The sequence below is a fragment of the Coenobita brevimanus genome, chromosome 48 (genome assembly GCF_032717465.1).
Source record: "Coenobita brevimanus isolate Jiangsu-jjx chromosome 48, ASM3271746v2, whole genome shotgun sequence".
Lineage (NCBI taxonomy): Eukaryota > Metazoa > Arthropoda > Malacostraca > Decapoda > Coenobitidae > Coenobita > Coenobita brevimanus.
In genome coordinates, this window is record NC_137001.1 from 2165876 (window position 1) to 2187542 (window position 21667).

General features: G+C 42.3%; 1 long non-coding RNA gene across 1 annotated transcript; it reads left to right on the forward strand.

Annotated features, from left to right (window-relative positions):
• The first annotated feature begins 626 nt into the window (after positions 1-626).
• On the forward strand, positions 627-19443 carry LOC145399218 (uncharacterized). The gene is made up of 3 exons (XR_013897247.1): positions 627-694; positions 18533-18626; positions 19376-19443. It is a non-coding gene; the product is annotated as an uncharacterized LOC145399218 (long non-coding RNA).
• Positions 19444-21667: the final 2224 nt, after the last annotated feature.

A 21667-nucleotide genomic window follows, 5' to 3' on the forward strand; every position in this document is an offset into this window, starting at 1 on the left:
TCTTAGGACGAGAGGTCGGACTAAAAACACCCAGCATAACAGCAAGGAACAAGATAAACTAATATGGTGGAGAGATTTAGCTGTCTGGACGTTGCAACTCTCCACCCTGGCCTGGGATGGGAAAGGAGGTCCGGATGATGATGATGTATAGAAGCAGCAGGGAAAGAGACAGCAAGCAAAGATTACCATGGTGATGATGATTGCAGGTGTTTTAATATGGCGGCCGTATGTCACACGCTCGCTGTGGGGGTAGCCCTCCATATCATAGAGCCGAGTGATGTGTACACAGACACATCATTGATACGTCCTAACTAAAGGGACACAGTCAAACCATGAAGCAATATGCCCGCCGTCTTGCTGAACTGTAGGTCTCTAGAAAAAGAGAATGTTCTGAAGAGCAGTTGATATTCAAAGTCTTTAAAGTACACGTTCAAAAATATCAACGGGGCACTTAGGAATATATGGAAATTTTCCAGGTTCTGATGGCAAATCATTAAAGCACATGAGATAAATGGAGTGGAAAGATGGCGTAGTCAGCATCAGTGATAGGATTGTCAGCGTTGTGGCTTCAACTGTGTGTAATCATTGGTGAGTCACTGAGGTGTCACAGGTATCTAGGTGAGCTGGATCATTTCCCCGTCAGGACGATCGTGTGGAGGGTGTTCACTGCGTCATTCAAGGATAGACACCACCAGTAAGTTACTGTGTTAGCCATGTCTGATATGCTAAATTAAAAATGTATACGGAACTGATTAATTCTTTGGTATAACTTTAGAAGTAACCAACGTTACCGATTTTCATTATATTACGTCCCTGAACTATTCTAACCAAGACTTACCTTTTAAGGCTAGTTTGAGTTGGGGCAGCTAATTTTGTAGGGGTGGTCATATAGTGGCTTAGGTTAGGCTATCTCTCAGTAGCGGATGAATGTCGCGCCATATTGGCTGGTGCAGGAATGTGCACTAGGTCTGTCAGGCCCTAGGTTAGGTTAGGTTAGTTTGGGTTAGTGCAGAATAGTGTGTTTTCAATTAATTTTGATCTTGATTTGGGGGGATAAACCCACTTTTGGAAATCTTACTCAAAATTACAAAAGGGGGATTTTCCCCCCAAAATGAAGGTCAAAACTAATTAAAACATGGTATTTTGCATTGGAAACCATAAAACTAATAATAAAAGAAAACGTTGGTTACTTCTAAATATTTACCATTACTTACTTTGAGAAGCAACGTTGGGTCTGGTTAGTACTTGGATGGGTGACCGCCTGGGAACACCAGATGCTGTTGGCATAACGTTCTCCCTACGTGTCAAGTGGGGTTGGTGGAGGATTGGTGCCCCTCCCTGTAAAACGGTTAACTCTGGGCCCTTGGCCGCCCCGTTTGGGATGCGTGGCGTCTGGCAATGAATGAATGAATGAACTTTGAGAATGTGAATGTGTTATAATGCAGGGGGAATCGCTGCGTCCGTTTGGTAAGGAATTACCCTGTATGCTTGTTTGGATCAGGTCTGTTTTCATGTTTCATTCCCTTTCAGAGAATTTTTAAGCTGTTGTCAGTTTTTGTGTGGTGTAGTAATTATCCAGTTAAACATACACTTTACTTGAACGAGTAGAAGGACCTTACCAATTCAATTCATATTCCTCCAGTTTGTTTTCTGTATTATTATGACTGTTTTCAGGTGGTATTTGTTTTCAGGTGGTAAATTACCTTTAACTGCTGAAAAAGTTCCCACTGTTTTTATCATCATGTTCCTAAAGCTGTACCTACGATTGTTTTGTTTTACGTACTCAAAGGTGGTTTTCGTTTCCCAGCATTCCAAGTGGAGGCTAGGTTAGGTTAGGTTAGATCAAATGAAATTATTAGGTACAGTTAAGCTAGGTTAGGTTAGGTTTAGTTAAACACTTAGGTTAGGACAGTCTCTTCTGCCATTACAGCAGGCAAATAAAGAGTTGACGCAGCAGAGCACAGCTAAAAAACAAGAGGGAAATGCTTATGTACCACCCCAGAAATAATGTGAAAACTATATGTAACAATCAGGAAGAAGAAGAACTGGTATTGTAAGATGCTTTTACTGCATCAGATAAAGCGTACCGTAAACTGGGGTGAATTCGGACTTGGGGCGAATTCGGATATTATTGCAATAAAAAGTTGTTTAAATTAATTAATAATTAATGAATAAACATATTGGAAATCTGTTTGCTCCCAATTGTTTGTAATTCTTTACTGTACTTTCGTGTATAAAGATACTTAATATATCACGTGACATACCAAATATATACTAAAAAGCATACATGTGTAAAAAGAATAAAATTTGTAACATTGGTAAACTTTCTTTGGCAGAAATGTTAATGAATAGATGCAGGAAAATCTTCGGTGCCCGGATGTACTTTCATGCGTAGTGTGATAGTGTAAAGTAAGTAATTGGCGTTATCTTCTCAATCTCTTAACTGGGCATTTAATGAAATTTTTAAAATTTTAATGCAAATTGGAGTCAGTTCGGACATGGGGTGAATTCGGACAGGGGGAGTATGAACGAAAAAGTAACACTTTTTACAATGTACAATTGCTTATAATTTGCCAGATGTGGATACTGTGTGTAATTGGGTTCATATGTATCATTTACAGGTATAGATCTTGAGCTTTTATGGTGCTACCTGTTTAAACAAGGTCACCCAATGACTCGAACATTTAAGAAAAGAACTGGTGGAGATCAAGGTCCTTATCGTAGTGAAAAAGGCAAGCAAAAAACTGGTAAAGCCAAATAATCATGTTAAATATCACCTGTAACTTATAATCCATCAGTCTTCCAAAAACGAAATTATTAGTCAAGAAATGATTGTTCCATATACAGTACTAAGGTTTGTTGCTAGATTTATCTTATGTACATTGTTACAGAACAGAGAAAGATAATGTACACTTTAAGTGAGAATACTAAAAATCACTACTGTCCCATAAAGTTCCAGGTTCAAAACAAAAGAGTTAGGTAAAATTACAAGTTAAAGTTTAATGCTCAGACTAACAACAAAACATTCAGGACTCATAAGGATAATGTAATGGCAAAAAACTGGTTAAATATATGGTTAACTGCAATAGCCTCTATTAACACAAAATTAGCAAGAGTAAATTTGGACATGTGGAGAGAATGGAGAATGAAAGACTGACTAAGAGGGTGTATGTAGGTGAGGTGGAGGGGGGGAGAGGGAGAGGTAGACCGAGGATGAGGTGGAGGGATGGAGTTGAGAGGTATATGAGGGAGGGGGGGGGTGAGTTGGGGGGAGGGGAGTCAAATGGTGGGTGACAGAGTGACTTGGAGGCGTTTTGTCTGCGGCCACCCTTTGCGGGATTAGGGCGTCGGGCTATAGATAGATAGATAGAAATTTATCTAAGTCAGCCCTGATAAAATGAAAATACACCGGGCAATGCTCAGTTAATGCAAGATTAATTATTACAGATACAAACTATTATTAACAATTGGCTGACATGAAACTTTACATTAATCACAAAAGAACCTTACTAGGCCTATGAATCAACCTTATGCTACACAGTACAAGAAAAAATGCAATAACAGTTATACTCAAATTACACAGCTGCTAGATGGTTGGAGACTTCCTGAGCACTCACGATAATAACTGTACAGGGGAGGACAGAGATGTGAACAAAATGAGGAGCAGATCTAAGTGGCCATTAATGTAGAGACTGAGCTCATTATATAGGGGCCGGCAGAGCTTGATACAACTTGTAAGAAGGACGCGCAAATGAAGCCATGGGGACAAAGAGTTGACAATCCTGCTCTGAACAACACAAACGACGACTTACTCTACTATAACGGTAGAAGGGGGGGACTGAGGCAGAACACGCTCGTGATCAAACATGCAGCATACTGTGCGTTAAAATTACACAAAGGATGATGAAATCATAGGCTATGTAACAACATGTGTTCTAATATGTTTTATTTAAACCAAGGAAAAAAATAAAATTGCTGTTGTGTTCATATCTCATTATAGTCATTAGCTTATTTTGTCAGGGAGTGGCATTATTTTTGTACTGGAAGAACATTTTTTTAAAAGCCCCAGAGCGTCCGAAATGGCCCCACATACGTCTGAGACTAAACTCGGAACCCAGGGTAGTCATATGCATTCATTTTCTGTTTATGTACGAATTTATACAATGTGTCGGAATTCACCAAAGCTTGAGTACAAATTCGGACACCCATTACTATATTTGCTATAAGAGGAGCGAATGATGAGGTGAAAGAGAGAGAGATTGTCCAGGTGCTTGAGGGTGCGAAAGTGGATGTATGTGGAATAACTGAAACAAAATGGAGAGGAGAAAGTGTGAGAGAATGGGAGTATGGATGGGGTATATGTGCAGGAGTAGGTGAGAATGAGAGGGCAAAGGAAGGAGTATGTTTAGTTGTGAGTAAAAGATGGAAGAGGAGCATAAGACAGTATGGATCAGTTGGGTCAAGGATTGTGTGGGTAAAATTGAAAGTTGGAATACAAATGTGGGCGATTGTGTGTGTGTATGCGCCAACACAAAATCGTGCTAGAAGAGTGAGAGAAGAGTTCTGGACAAATGTGGAAGTGTGCATGGAAATGTTTGGAAGGAATGATAGAGTGTTTTTGATCGGTGATATGAATGGTAAAGTTGGGAATGTGAAGGTGGATGGAATAGTTGGTGAGTGGGGTGTGCCTGCTGAGATAGATGAGAATGGGAGTGCGTCAGTGGACATTTGTGCTGGGAGGGGGTTGGTGATAGCCAATACCCTCTTCAGGCATAAAATGATCCACAGGTATACATGGCGAGTGATGAGAAGGATGGGTGGTGAACTGAATGAAAGGAAGGCAGTGATTGATTATGTGTGTGTGGATGAAAGGATGCGAAGATGTGTAATGGATGCAAGAGTTTATAGAGCCTGGGGGAGTGGACTTTCTGACCACTACTTGGTGGTGGCCAGAATTAAAATTCAAGTAAGATGGAGGAATAGAAGAAGGGAAAGACGAGAGGAAGGAGTAGTTGCAAGGAGAGTGGAAAGGTTACAAGAGGATGAGAAAAAGGCAGAGTATAAGAGAGAAGTGGAGGAACGATTGGGCAATTATGAATTGGAGCAGATGGGAGACGTGGAAGGTGTGTGTAGGATATTTACAGAAGAAATATGTGCAGCATGTGATGTGATGTGTGGAAGGAAGAGAAGATGGAGGGGGGTGCAAGGAACAGCGTGGTGGACTGAAGAGGTGAAACAGGCTGTGGCACAAAAGAAGAAAGCATACAATGAATGGATGAGAAATAGGGGCATGGAAGAAGTTGAGAGGCGGAAGAGAGAGTTATATGTAGAAAGAGAGAGGTGAAAAGATTAGTAAGAGAGAGTAAGAAGAGAGTGAATGAGGAATTTGGAAGGAATTTGAGTGTAAAGTGGAGAGACTGTAAGAAAAAGTTCTGGAAAGAGGTGTAAAGAGTAAGGCAGGGTGGAAGTGAAGTTAGCAGGGGAGTGAAAGATAAAAATGGTAGATTACTAGTGGAGAAGGGAGAAAAAGTGAGCAGATGGAGAGAACACTTTAAGGAATTGTTGAACGTAGAGGATGGAAGTAATGCGAGTATAAGTGGTTGGGGGATGGCTGGGAGAAGGAGGGAGGTGAGAAGACAGGAAGAAATCAGTAGGTTAGAAGTTGAGGAAACAATGAAGAAAGTTAAATCGGGGAAAGCCCCAGGAATTGATGGAGTGTGTGGTGAAATGCTGAAGCATGGGGGAGAGATAGTAGTAGAATGGATGTGGAAGATGTGCAGATTGGCCTGGGAGGAAGGTAGAGTCCCGGAGGATTGGAAGTCAGGTATAATTATTCCCTTGTACAAAGGAAAAGGGGAAAAAGAAGTGTGTGGTAATCATAGGGGCATTTGTCTTCTTAGTATAATAGGAAAAGTGTATGGTAGGATACTTATTGACAGAGTTAGAGAAGGAACAGAGAAATTAGTTGGAGAAGAACAGGGAGGCTTTAGGAAGGGAAGAGGTTCTGTAGATCAGATATTCATTCTTAGATCTTTAGTGGAAAAGTTTCTAGAGAAGGGAAAGAAGTTGTATGCAGCTTTCATGGATTTGGAGAAAGCATATGACAGGGTCGATAGACAAGGATTGTGGGAAGTTGTTGAATGCTGTGAAGAGTATGTACGATGGTGCGAAGGCTGCAGTGCGTGTGGATGGTGAACTAAGTGAATTTTTCTCTTTGAAAGTTGGTTTGAAACAGGGATGTGTCATGTCTCCATGGTTGTTCAATCTGTACATGGATGGGGTAATAAAAGAGGTACAAGGTAGGGTAGTGGATGTTGGAGTGGCCCTGGTGAGAGAGGATAGTGTTTGGAAACTCCCTGTACTGTTGTTTGCAGATGATACTGTGTTGTTGAGTGAAGACGAAGGGGAGCTGCAAGGCTTGGTGGATGAGTTTAGGAGAGTGTGTAAGAAACGGAATCTAAAGCTGAATGTAGGGAAGAGTAAAGTGATGGTCTTTGAGAGAGGTGAAGTCAGTGAATGTATAGCGAGGTTGGATGGTGAGGAATTGGAAAATGTGAGTACGTTTAAGTACTTGGGTAGTGTGATGAGTAAGGATGGAGGTTTGGAGGGTGAAGTGCTTGAAAGGGTACAGCAGGGAAGAAAGGTTGCTGGTTCTTTGAAAGCAGTGATAAGAAACAGGGAAGTGAGCATGGAAGTGAAAAAGTTACTACATGACAGTATTGTGATACCAACTCTAACGTACGGAAGTGAAGCTTGGACGTTGTTGGAAGGACACAAGTCAAGAGTGAGAGCAGTGGAAATGAGTTATTTAAGAGGAGCCTGTGGAGTCACATGGAGAGACAGGCTGACGAATGCGGATATAAAGGAGTGTTGTGGTGTTGATGTGGATGTGATAGGAAGCGTTATGAGGAACACACTGAGGTGGTTTGGCCATGTGGAGAGGATGGAGGGTGAAAGACTGACGAAGAGAGTGTATGTGAGTGAGGTGGAGGGGGGAAGAGGGAGGGGGAGGCCGAGGATGAGATGGAGGGATGGGGTGGAGAGGTATATGAGAGAGGGGGGTGTGAGTTGGGAGCAGGGCAGTGAAATGGCGGGGGACAGGGCGACTTGGAGGCGATTTGTTTGTGGCCACCCCAAACGGGATTGAGGTGTCTGGCATTAGAATAAAATAGAATAGAATATATGAAACATTTTAAATTTTTTACTGCTATGATTCGATACCCTAGTGAACCAGCTCAACATACAGTACTTAAGATCTTGGACTGAATTAAAAACTAGATTACATGGCACAAAAAAATGAAAAAATCGTCCGAATTCACCCCAGTTTACGGTATGTGTACCATTATTCAAAACTGACTTTTGTTATCGTGCAGATAACACAAGAAGATGGCTGGCAAACTATTCAGCAGGCAGATGTACACATGTAACATTTGCCGGTCAGTCTTCGAACATAGAAACTTCACAAATGGCGTCCCTCAAGGATCTGCTTGGTCCCCTACTCTCGTTAACCTATACATGCATGACATACCCACATCCCACACACCACAGATACACCTAGCTTCCTATGTGTACGACATAACACCTAAGTGTACACACCAAAATGCAAACACAGCTGCACACATCCTCCAACCTTACCTCAACACACTAGACGAATGGTTCACAAACAGACTTAAAATAGTCCCAGCCAAATCTAATGACCCTTTTCACAAACTGGACAGCAGAACACAGTCACATTCCACACCTCATCATAAACAACACTCCCCTAACACACACACACACACACACACACAAAATCCTTGGTGTAACATACAATACATCAATGTCATTTAAACAACACATCACAAACATTAAAGATAAATTAACACAAGACTCAGTCACTTGCCCACACAACGTTTGGACACAACAAAGAAACCACCACCACAGTATACCAACAATACATACATTCAGTGATGAATTATGCAACCCCTGCTTGGGCTTCCAACCTCACTAAAACACACTACAAAACTCTACAGACCATACAGAACAAGCCCTGAAAATAATCACAGGCTGCACAGCCACAGACCACCTACACCAAAAACCGAAGTCCTCAAAGTCAAGGGTCATCTAGACATGAGAGACACCCAAATTCTCGCCGCAGCCACCACAAACCCACATCATCCACTACACTACATGGCAGCACATTCACACACACCAAGGAATATCAAAACACCCAACACACGATATCATACTGGTACACAGATACAGGCATTCCCCGGTTTAAGTCTAATTGGTTAGGTAAAACTCCATCATTAGGCGGGGTATTGTATATCAGGGTACTTTTAACATATATTTTATTGTGGACTGTTTACCAGCCCTGGGTTTCCCCCCAAACCAAGTCCAAAACCCACCCAGATGAGCCCCAAAAGAAGGTTTAAAGCTAATCTAAATGGCCTAACAGCTGTCAAGAAAGCTAACCTAAGCTTAACACCTTTAAAGAACTCACTAAAACCAACAAATAAGATCTGAATATCATCAGATATAAGTCTGGAGAAAATCAAGCTTAGTAAACTGTACCCCAAAATGACAATGTTCACCCCACCTATGGCTAAAACACATTAATCAGAGTCTAAAAACAGTTTATAAATCAACCTAAACACACAATTTTAGTCTAAAATATCAAAATCGGTAAGAAAAATCAAAACCCATCATTTAACCGAGGTTTAGCCATTGTTAGGCGGGGTATGGTGCAATTTCTAGTGCAGTTTCTACCCCCATCATTAAGCCTGGGTATCGCATCTGAGGGTATCGTATATCGAGGTATTACTGTACTGTCATCTCTTCCCCGTACCTGCCTCAGACCAGCTTGCAGAAGCATATCTGTACTCAAATCACTCGCCGCTTCATTCAGTCACTCAAAAGACAGTACACAGCTGCATGCACAGCCTCTCGATATCCACCATTGTGAATCCTATCTCCCTCGTGAAGACAGGGTCCACCTGGCCAGGCTGAGATGTGGGCATCATCCAGCCCTCTAAGTTATCAGAAGAGGCTGGATGACCCCGTCGCTGATGTCTGTCCAGGATGCAACACAGCACCCCATACTATTAGGCACATTATGGAAGACTGCATTGCACACACTGACCTACGCCAACAGCACAACATCGCTCCTTGAGAACTCTATGGGAAAGCCCGGTCTCGGCCATGGCCTTCCTTAGGGACTCATGGCTGTTTGGCCAGACTGCCTAGGGAACAACTACTACTGCTACTACACCATCTTGTGGTGTGCTGAAGACAGATGGACACCATCTTGGCATGCTGTTTTTGGCACTAAATTACGCTTATCTTTGCTGATTTATCCAGAGCTACTCTAAATTTTCATAACAACCCAACCCACTGTATTTCCTGCCATGTATAAAGCACAATCCCCCCTCCCACCCCAAAAAAAAAGCAAAACACACACACACACAAAGTCCTGGAGTGGGATAGGGCTACAGGTTGAGGTGGCTGGCATGAAGGCCACCAACAGAAGCAAATCACTCAATGGCATTACTAATTATTACTAAAAATAGAGACTTAGATGAGCTTGTATTATGATAAATACACGGTAAGGTAAGCATTCTGTGGGTTAGATACCACACACATCATGGATCAAGGTACTGCATCATGCCAGGCCCAGTGTAAATCATAAACAAAAAACAGCTGATTCCATTGAATGTAAGGCAGTGGTGAAAGACTTGTAGTTCTTGTATTTCCACCTTAAATAAATGCTTTAATGCCAAATTATTATCTATCTATCTCTCTATTGCCAGATGCCACAATCCCGTAAGGGGTGGCCATTTGTCATTGAGTTAGTTGTTTTATGGGGAGGGGCACCCTCCACCAACCCACTTGCTGACATGTAGGGAGCACATATGATTTGGTTATATGGTTACCACCCAGCATTGTAAATGGTTTTTTGGCTTACAGGAAACCATTTGGCATGTCACTCAATGTAAAGACACCTGTAAAGGAAAGAATAGCAATAAGAATTGACAGGAAAGATAGGAGTAACAGGAAAAGAGGAGGGCAGGCACAGAAAAAGAATGATGTAGGCTAAGGAAGAAGTAGGCAGCACTACATCAAGTAAGTAGATGATGGTTGCCACCACTTCCAAACCTAATTTATGATATTTCAGTTTGGATAAGTTACCATAGGTTAGTTTGGGCTAGTTTATGGTTAAATAAAGTTAGTTTTGACTGTGTTAGGTTAGGTTAGGGTTGGCTTGCGTAAGTTAGGTTACCAGTAGGTTATTTTTGGTTGGGCTTGTTTATATTGTTAGGTTAGACAATTAAAGTGAGGTAAGAGGTGTGTTTGAATAGGTACTGTAAGGTTTGGCTTGTAATAATAAGTACTGAACAAGGCTCATATTGTCTTATCTTCAGTTATTTTGGATATACAGTAATCCTTCTAATATCCGAACGACCAATATCCGAACATCCCCACTAACCGGACATAATCGTCCTGGGATCCAATATTTCCAAAATGGTCCGAAAACTGCAAAAAAATCGAAAAAAACAAAAAAATCCCGCCCGTAATTTGAACTTGGTGGGCGGGGCACGGAACAGCTTTGTTTTGTCGCGTCATTCCTCCGACGTCCACTAGAGCGCCCCAGCATCCTCCCCACTTTCCGCCTGTCTCTCATTGCGAGTGAACGCTCGTCGTCATGGCTGCCCACGTGCTCGCTTTTGTGGTGGTGCCTTACCTGCTGCAGGCACTCCTGCTGCTCTCGTACCTCTCCTTCGTGTGTGTGATGATGGCCCCGCCGCCTGAGAAGAGGAAGAGAGTGGTGTTAACTCTGGAGAGGAAGCAGGAGATATTGGAGAAAGTAGATGCGGGGTGGTCTTCTTCACGCATCCTCCGCGAGTTTAACCTGGCCCGATCTACTTCGATATTAAGAGATCCCGAGACAAACTCATGCAGTACACGGCTGACTTCTCGTCGAGAAGCAGATGCAGCGTTGTGAGGAAGGTGATGTTTACTCCCAAGTTTGCTGAAGTTGACCGTTCCACGTTGATTTGGTATCGACAGCAATGTGCTGCTGGTGTGATGGTACGTGGTACGGAGCTGAAGGCTGCTGCTGAGAAGTTCGCCAGGCTTCACGACGCCCTAGACTTCAAGGCATCCGAGGGTTGGCTCTTCGCATTTAAGGTACGGCATGGCCTTACCAACCATAAGGCTCATGGCGAAGCTTTGGACGCTAACGAGGATGGAGTTGACTAGTTTTGGCACAAGGTGAAGGGATTGATCGACAGGGAGGGCCTCACTCTCGGTCGAGTCTACAACGCTGACAAAACTGGTTTATTCTATCGCTCTTTGCCAACGAACACTCTAGCCGAGGAGACGGAGAAGCGTGTACCTGGTCGCAAGCTCTCCAAGCAACGGATATCTGCTTTGTGTTGTGCCAATGCTAATGGCATGCACCGGCTTAAGCCCGTTATTGTTGGCTGCACAAAGCAGCCCCGGTGTCTTCGTGGGGTGATGGATGTCCTTCCTGTCATCTGGTACCATTCTTTGAAGGCATGGTTCACAGCCCAGATCTTCAAAGACTGGTTCCACCGCCATTTTGTCAAGGAGGTCATACATTACCAGACGGAGAAACTGGGAATCCCACGCAACCAGGTAAAGGCGCTCCTTCTCCTCGACAATGCACCTGCCCACCCGTGCGACAAGGACTTGATGGCTGAGAATGGCCGCATTAGGTGCATGTTTCTGCCACCTAATACGACCGCTCTCATCCAACCAATGGACCAAGGAGTGATCGTGGCAACGAAGAGGCTGTACCGAAGGAAGATCCCGGACGAGGTGATGGTTGTTCTCGAGGATGAGGACGAGCGCAGGGAGGGACGGGACACGCGAGGCCAGCGGAGTTTGGAAAACCTTTGCCGCTACAACATCAAGTCTGCAACCTACAACTGGGCCAGTGCATGGAAGGAAATCCCTGTCAAGACTCTAGAAAATGGTTGGTCTCACCTGCTTCTCGGAACGGATATGGAGTACGATTTCCTAGGTTTTGACGTGGATGACTTCCATGCACGTCTACGTACGCATGGCGACGATGTTGATGTGGACGACGTACGTGAGTGGTTGGATGATGATGAGGGCGATCCTGGGTATCAGACCCTGTCTGATATCGAGATCGCATCTTCAGTTGCAGGTGTCAGTACCCAGCTTGAAGATTCCGACGAGGACGACGACGATGATGCGGACTCCTCTCAGCATGACACAGTTCCAGCCATCCTCAAGCTGAGCGCACTCTGGGAACACCTAGAGTTCGTTCTGGACTACCTGGAACACCTGGACTGCGACAGGGAGATGGGGCCCTTGGGACTTATGGAGGAAGTGCGTGCTTTCAGGCAGCGCATCATTAATCGTCAGAATCGTCATTCCTTGCGTCAATCAACGATTGACAGTTTTTTCAGGCCCGTGGCCCCTGCTGTGCCCAGCCCTGGCTCCACTCCATTGCCTCCCCAAGACAGGCCCTCATGCGCCGAGCCACAGCCCAGCATATCAGCCACGGTGGAGTCACCACTCGACGTGAGTTTGCGTCTGTCTTCAGAGTTGTCTGCAGTGGGTACGCCATCACCATGACCCAGCGACGCACCCCTAGGTCACCTGCCAGCGATACTCTCGGACTCTGACAGTGAATAGACGCCAAGAACTTCTCCACTAGGCCACACAGGAATTTACAGGGTTGTGCAGTGAAAAAACAGTGCATTGTGTTAAGGATTTACAGTTGTAAGTGAAAAGACAAACAATTTTTGGACTGAATTTAACGTAAATAAACTTGTGTGTTTTTGCTTTAGAAAATGGTTATAAGAGTGGAAAGACTTAAAGTGCAGAGTGCAACACTTATTAAATTACAATGGACCATAAGTTAGACAAGAGTGCACACTGTGAAGAGAATGGACTTCTGAGTGCGAATGACAGTTCAGTGCGAGACTTCATGAACAGTGTACTGCAAGTGCTTCAGGAAATCCTTCTTACTGTCAGAGTCTGAGAGGAGGCGGTTATTCATCGAGATGGCCATGGACTTGCTGTAAGTAGGCAGAATGTTTCATACTGTACTCTACTGTATTTTCCATACAATACTTACCTCAAACACCTCATTTCACTCTTTTATGTCCCTTATTGGTGTGAATATGCTGTGTCTTAGGTGCTATGCATGTGCAGTAGGGAGGTGTTTTTCTGAGTTACCGTAGGCTAGGTTAGGGTCCATAACTACCAGTCCAGGAGCCAGGGACTTGTACGTACCCAGAATGTTGAATATTGTATGAACCTACCTCAATAACCTTGTTTTATGCTTCTTTTGCATTTATTTCAGTCTTTTATGTCCCTTATTGGTGTGATTTGGGTCTTAAATAGGTGCTATGCTTGTCCAGAGGGAGTTGTATAGGTCTTTTTCTGAGTTAGGGTCCATAAGTACAAGTCCAGAAGCTGGGGCCCAATATCCGGACAGGACCACTATCCAGATCTGCCTATGGCTCTTTTACGTCGGATATTGGAGGGATTACTGTGTAAGGACGAGTTTATTCAGCTTCTGGAAAAATATACTGAACTGGAGGGGTTATATACAAGGTGTTATCCAATATTTTCTGGACTAATGCTATATAAATTTGATAACTCACCATAGCTCGTATTGGCCACCATCACCCTCAAAGTAGTTCCCTTGCGCATTGATGCACTGATCCCAGCACTTCCTCCATTGCTGGAACGCTCCCTGGAAGTCCTTTTCGACGATTGTCAAGCACCGCCTGCTATTCCTTCTGGATGTCCTCAGTGGTATCAAAACAATGCTCTCTCAGCCTAATTTTCATTTTTGGGAACAGAAAAATGTCACAGAGGGCCTGGACAAGAAGGGTTCATCTTCTGAGGTGAGTTCAAGAATCTCATTGCAGACATCAACGCATTGCAGCATGTGGTCAGTTGTCAGGAGCTTGGGGACAAATTTGGCTGTGATTTGGCTCTTGCCAATTCTTCAGTGAGAATCCTCTGACATGTCACAAAACCAATTCCCACCTCCTCACCAATATCGTGAATGTTCCGATGTCGATCCTTATGAATGAGCTGCTAAAATTTTGCGACATTCTGAGGAGTTGTGCTGGTTGAGGACCTCCCTGTGTGGTTGTCATTGTCAACTGATGTTTGACCGGCTTTGAACCTACCTGCCACTGAATCACCGGTGTCCAACCGAAAGATTGCTCACCAAACACTTGCTGAATCATTGTCAGGGTCTCATTTGCATTTTTCTTGAGATTTGCAGAAAATTTGATGCAAATTCACACCGTCACTAACTCAAGAGTTACCATTGATCACCAGCTAGGTCAATATGGAGGTCAGGCTACTCATGCAGACACCACAGAAATCACATATCTTTAAAAATCTCACCCGTGATAGTTATTGATATACCGTAGGTAAGCTCTTCATGATATTATTCTTTAGTAGTTATACTAATTTCCTAGATAATTTCCTAGATGCTTTAGTGTGATAAATGCAGCAAAACGTTACTATAGAAGCCGTGAAAACACACTGGGAGTGGCAGCATTCATTACTTATTTTACAAGTCTCTAGCTGCATCTTTGGTTTGAAAACCATATAATTTAGTTTTCTAAAAGAACAATGCTTCATCCCCAAAATGCTGAAGAAAATCTGCAAAGTTTTTCATATGAAAATTGTACAATGTTTAAAGCCGAAATTGTGCAGAGACGAGACTGCCGGCCGATATCCGACGATGCCGAGGGCTCCAAAGTACTGTACAAAAAGTCTAACCAACTGGGGTTTTGTGTACCCTGAACAGGGTATTCCTATTGACTTCAGGAAAAACTTCAGTCTAGGCACTGTCCATTTTTCTATGCAATGGTTTTCCATGATCTTTATACAGCAGGTCCAGCTGGGCAGTAGATACACGTGACTTTGCTATTGTTTATGATCGTAACATATGATCTTCAGCCGTGTCGTGCTACTGTTTTTTAACGAAGAATCGTTACATGTTTCTTGTAACACTATTTTTGTTTTGATGAACAAATACATGAAATGAATGTAAAATAAAGCTTATGGATATTTAAGGAAGGAAAGAATAATAACCGTCCCAATACAGAGATGGTAGACTCAGCCAACCAATTTTTTATTCTATTTGACTATATTACAGCCTCTCTTCCTTGTAGCAGTGAATAAAAATAATGTTGTTATAATTTCTGCCTTCTTTTCAGTGACAAAGAGGGCACATAAAATGAACGGGGTTTAGTTGACCGACTTTGATGTCGAAAATTATATAATCTGGTGAAGAGTGGCATTTTTTCCTTGGTTAGTGACATCGGGAATTCACACTTCCTTTTTCATATCTATCCTAAAAATTACCTGACGACACATGCACAAGAGCAAACAAATGAATGTCACAAATCCCCACGTCTGCCTAGCTCCTCACCATGTGGCACACTTACTCATAATGCATGTTAATACTGCCATCTAGAGGTGCATCATGCTACTACAATCCGTTTAGGTGTCGTGATATGGTTATAACCTCGTATGACTGAATCCAGTGCAGTTACCATTTTTAACGTCCTATAATTCTAAAGGGATTTGGTGGTGACAGAACGTAGAATGTCAGTCCTATGATTCTAGAGGGTTATGGCGGTGACAGGACGTAGACTAAGTCAGTGTAACAGCTCTAGGCTGGTATTGGAAGCATCCAGTCTACATTAGGAAACTAATATGAGAACAATCAGTAGCTACCTATTGTTTAATGGTGCAGAGGTGGCACTAAGTGGAGTAGACTAACTTGGCACCCATATTCACCCCATAGGACTTGCCAGATGTGTGATAGTCAGTTGTTGTATTTTGTTTCTGATAAGCCCCAGACTGTCCGGCCAAGCAGACCCATCAGCTACAGGCAAGCAGCATTACAGGGTTGTCCCATGTAATGACCTGATGTTCCTTTGTGGCTGACAGTGCCTAACCCAAGCAAGGTGCATGGAATAGTGTGGTTTGGTTCCTGGATGAATGCCACATTTGCATCTTTCCACCCAGCTAATAGGGGCACCATAGCAGGCTTCATTTCATCCTGTAATTTGGTTAGCCTATATTGTTACCAACCAGAGTTGTTATGGGTTACTGGGTTATAGGAAACTATTAGGCTTGTCAATGAGCATACAGTAGACCCACCTGATATGGAAAGAAGAGTAATAAAAAGTAACAGAAAGGTAAGGGAGAGGGAAGATGAGAGAAAGGCAGACACAGAAATAAAATGAGAAGGGGGAAGGGAAATGTTCAGTACTACCATACATCAAGTTTATTTTTTATATAATTTTTTTTTATGCGAGGAAGAAGGAACCAAAGGCCATGAGCCCGCAATAACAGTTCCTTCCAAGAGAAAAATAAAATACAATAGAGAGCCAAATTCAAGATCCGATCATTTTGAGATGCCTGGACACACTGCGTTTGAAAGACTGGAGATCATAGGCAGCAGGAAATACAGACAGAGGGAGACAGTTCCAGAGCTGACCTGTTGCATAAATGAAGGCCTGGGAGTAACGGTTAACTCTTGCATTAGAGAGTTGGACAGAAAAGGGATGAGAGTTTGCTGCCAGACGGGTGCTACGCACCAGTCGTGGAGGTGGAGGAATGCAAGCTGACAGTTCAGAGGAGCAGTGACCATTAAAGTAGCGATAGAAAAGAGATAAAGATGCAACAGTGCGGCGAAGAGACAAAGGTTGAAGGGAGTCAGTAAGAGGAGGAGAGTTAATGAGACGAAAAGCCTTTGACTCCACCCTATTGACAAGAGCTGTATGTGGGGAGCCTCCCCACACATGAGAGTTGTACTCCACACAGGGGTGGATAAAACCCCTGTATAGAGTCAACAATTGTGCAGGGGTAAGGAAAGAGCGGAGTCGGCTTAACACACCCAATCTCTTGGAAGCAGATTTTACAAGAGATGTAATATGATCTTTCCAAGATAAGTCCCGAGTAAATGAAACCCCAAGAATGTTCAAGGATGATGCAGGATTAAGCTGAATATTATTAAACATTAGTGGGTATACCTGTGGAAGATTTTGTCAGGTTGATAGGTGTAAGAACTGAGTCTTAGATGCATTAAAAACAACCATATTATTTTTACCCCAGTCGGAGATACGAGCCAAGTCAGACATTGGGTGTGCCATAGCCTCATCCCTTGTTTGTTGAAGTAACTGTTGAGATGGGCGTTGCGGGAACGGAATGGAAAGGTGAAGGGTGGAGTCATCAGCGTATGAGTGGATAGGGTTAGATGTACAGCTTAGAAGATCATTGATGAATAAAAGGAAGAGAGTTGGAGATAGGACAGAGCCCTGAGGAACACCACTGTTGATAGATTTAGGAGAAGAACGATGGCCGTCTACAACAGCGGCTATAGAACGACCAGAAAGGAAGCTAGCGATGAAGGCACAGATAGAAGGATAGAAACCGTTGGAGGGCAGTTTGGAAATTAAAGATTTATGCCAGACTCGATCGAAAGCCTTTGAGATGTCAAGTGCAATGGCAAAGCTTTCGCCAAAGTCCCGAAAGGAGGATGACCAGGAGTCTGAAAGGTAGGTGAGAAGATCGCCAGTGGAGGGTCCCTGACGGAACCCGTACTGACGATCGGAAAGAAGGGTGTGATAGGAAAGATGCCTTAAAATTTTTCTATTGAGAATTGACTCGAAAACTTTTGAAGTACAGGATGTTAAAGCAATTGGACGATAGTTGGAGGGTTGGGAGTGGTCACCCTTCTTTGGGACCGGCTGAATGAGAGCAAACTTCCAGCAAGAAGGAAAGGTACAAGTTGACAGACAAAGGCAAAAGAGTTTGCCTAGGCAGGGTGTAAGCACAGAAGCACAGTTCTTGAGAACAACAGGAGGGACCCCATCAGGCCCATATGTCTTGTTAGTACTGAGGCCAGTGATGGCAGAAAATACATCAACTGAAGAAATTTTAATGTCAGCCATGAGGAAGTCAGAGGGGGGAAGTGATGGAGGAACAGCACCGGAATTGTCTAAGGTGGAATTGGAGGAGAAAGTCTGTGCGAAGATATCTGCTTTATCAGTAGAAGAAATAGCTACAGAACCATCAGAGTAGAAAAGAGGAGGGAAGGATGATGAGTTAAAGTTGTTAGAAAGATTTTTGGCAAGGTGCCAAAAGGAGCAGGAAGAATTCGTGTTGGAGAGTTGAGAGCATTTAGTATGGATGAAATTATTTTTAGTAGAGCGAAGAACAGACTTAGCACGATTCCGGGCAGAAACGTGAGTGGATGATGGTTCCCACCACCTACTACCTTCAGTCATTGTTTAAATTATGTAACTAAAGTTGCTGTATGTATCTTTGTTTTAGGCATACTTTACATTTAAGCTTTACTGGTTTCTGTATTTCCTTAGGAAGTACACATTAATCTCTTGATGCCAGGCCAATGACTTCTAAAAGTATTACATAATTGTGTTGATGTAACATTAATTACTTGTCCACTAGATAGTCTACTGTTCTGTATGTAATGAAGTGATCTGTGATTCAGGTGTGTGATGAGAGAGCAACTGGACATGCACAAGGCAGTTTGTAATCAGTTCATCAGAGGAGCTGATGTGGACTCTGCAGACCCCAACTAAAAGGTAATGATTGTGCCAAGACTCAGATCTTCATGTTGATGTTTCTGGCTCTGCCTTTATAAAGTGTTGTACTGTAAATCATTGTTTTGCATGACTAATGTACAGTATTCCCAAGTTATACTGTGCATTGTGCAAATGGAATCTGCACAAAAAGAAGCTTAAGACTCCCCCTTTTATTTTATTTTGGTATTGGGGAAAAGTGAATCAGAAATTTTCCCAAAGATCCCACTCTTGGCTCTGTAAAAAGTGTATTTCCAGTACAGGAATGCTTCCAGTATACTATGGCTTACTGTCAAACTGTGCCACCATTGGTGTTATCCATGTCTCTGATGCATAGTAATGACGTGGCAGGAAATTCAGAATACATTCCAAAAGTAATATAGCAGTTACTTTATCATTACTTATGGAAGGAATGTCACATTTTAACAGTTAAAGATGTATTGATCATGAATGGCACAGTAAAGTGATATTAAATGTTAAATGTATTTTTTGCCTGTAAGAGTTCATGTTGTATATAGAGATTTGCAAACCAGCCCATAATAAGACTGACACAGCATTTTTTTCTTTAGCTTTTTTTATATACATTTTCATATGTCTTTTATTGCTCAGCCAATTGAATAACCATAAAAATGAATCAGAACTTTTTTTTCTTTCCCCACATAGCATAAATGAGCACCATGCAAAAGCAGGGTTCACTGGACAGTGTTATTAAGTTGATGGAGATGCTGGTCTAAAGGCGACTGTTGTTCCAGGTTCACAGCTGGAGTCAGAGCAGTAAAGCAGTCGTAAACACTGTCGTCATCAGGGTGCTGCCTGAGTAATGGATGATAAGAATAAAACAGGACTGAGGGCACATCTTATGTTGTGTTAGCTCGTCCAGCAAGAGGTACCTCGGTCAACAACTTATGGGTTATTATCTATGTAGTGTCCTGTGGAAGATTTGTTTTTTCTCACATAGGAACTGATTTTGGATGATTTACCTGGTGTGGTATCCTTTGCAGTATCTGTTGCTGCAGAGACAGTAGGTAGCAGCTATTGAAATAAGGAAGATGGTGGTAATATCAGTCTGAATTGACAGCTTGACTCAGCAGTGATCTGGATATTTAAAGTTACGGTTCAGAAGCATTCACGTGTTAGCAATGTTTAATCCTTTGGCCGTGGTAGGTGACTGTGGTCGCCCTACTAATTATTCTTCATGACACGTCAGGCGACTTCAATCTACAGCCGAAAAAAACAAATTTCCTTCCACACATCTGTTGTTTTTGTATAAATACAGTAAGTTTTTATTTTGTTTATGTGCCAATAAACATTGTGTCTAGTGTACATATACAAGTGAAAAACCTTCCTTAAAGTAAATAATCTCGTCATTATAGCAAAATTAGAGAATAGCAAAAACTATTTTCGCATTTTGTTCTGAGAATATTACAATTTTCTTGTACATGAACGGTAAATTTTCATCTCTCTTATGTGCCAAAGAACAGTGTACATGTTTGTAGTGTAGATATACAAGTGAAAAACCTTGCTTGACATAAATCTCGTCATTATTGCAAAATTACACAATAGCGAAAATTATTATTGCATTTTTTTTTCTCAGAGAATCACAATTTTCTCGTAGAGAAAGATGCATTTTTGACCATTATCACACACAAAAAATGGAAACTTCATGGTCATTTCCTGTTGGAAAAGTAACAACAAAGTTATAATTAGCACATTCATTTTTTAAGAATTTAGGCTGTGTAATGATAGGTTGCAGCCAAAGGGTTGAAGGAAGAATAGTCTGTGTTGAAATTTTATCCATATTATGTAATTACAATTATTATCCAGTAATAGTGATGAATTTTTGACAGTTATTTTTCATTGTAATGGAAGCAGCTGATGACTGAGCATTGGTACAGTGAAGGTAAGTCATCCTGTTGGTGGTAGACAGTAAGATTAACACCAGGGTAGAGTATCTGAAGTATAGTGGAAGTTGAGAGAGGCGGAAGGAATGATATAATGGAGGTGGTAAAGGAAGAATCAGATGTACAGTCAGAGTGTGAGGTGGGTGACAAAATACTGGAGGTGGTAAAGGAAGAACCAGATGTACAGTTAGAATGTGAGGTGAGTGACAAAATAATGGAGGTGGTAAAGGAAGAACTAGATGTACAGTTAGAGTGTGAGGTGGGTGACAAAATAATGGAGGTGGTAAAGGAAGAACCAGATGTACAGTCAGAGTGTGAGGTGGGTGACAAAATGTTCCTCAGTGACAATGAGACTGTCCTGGACACAGTGTCCTCAGCTGAAGTTAAGCAGTTTAGATGTTTAGAGAGTGGTAAAGCATTTGCTTTTAAGAACAGTCTTATCCAGCATGCAGTTGTTCATTCAAGAGTGAAGAATTTCAAGTGTGATGAATGTGGTAAACAATTTACAGATAAGAGTACTCTCACCAGACACCTATTAATTCATTCAGGAGTGAAGAATTTCAAGTGTAATGAATGTGGTAAACTATTTGCACAGAAGAGTGATCTCACTAGACACCTATTAATTCATTCAGGAGTGAAGAATTTCAAGTGTGATGAATGTGGTAAACTATTTGCACAGAAGGGTGATCTCACTAGACACCTATTAATTCATTCAGGAGTGAAGAATTTCAAGTGTGATGAATGTGGTAAACTATTTGCACAGAAGGGTGATCTCACTAGACACCTATTAATCCATTCAGGAGTGAAGAATTTCAAGTGTGATGAATGTGGTAAACTATTTGCACAGAAGGGCAATCTCACCAAACACCTAGTAATTCAGGAGTGAAGAATTTCAAGTGTGATGAATGTGGTGGACGATTTGCACAGAAGGGTAATCTCACTAAACACCTATTAATTCATTCAGGAGTGAAGAATTTCAAGTGTGATGAATGTGGTAAACTATTTGCACAGAACCGTGATCTCACTCAACACCTATTAATTCATTCAGGAGTGAAGAATTTCAAGTGTGATGAATGTGGTAGACGATTTGCACAGAAGGGTGATCTCACTAGACACCTATTAATTCATTCAGGAGTGAAGAAT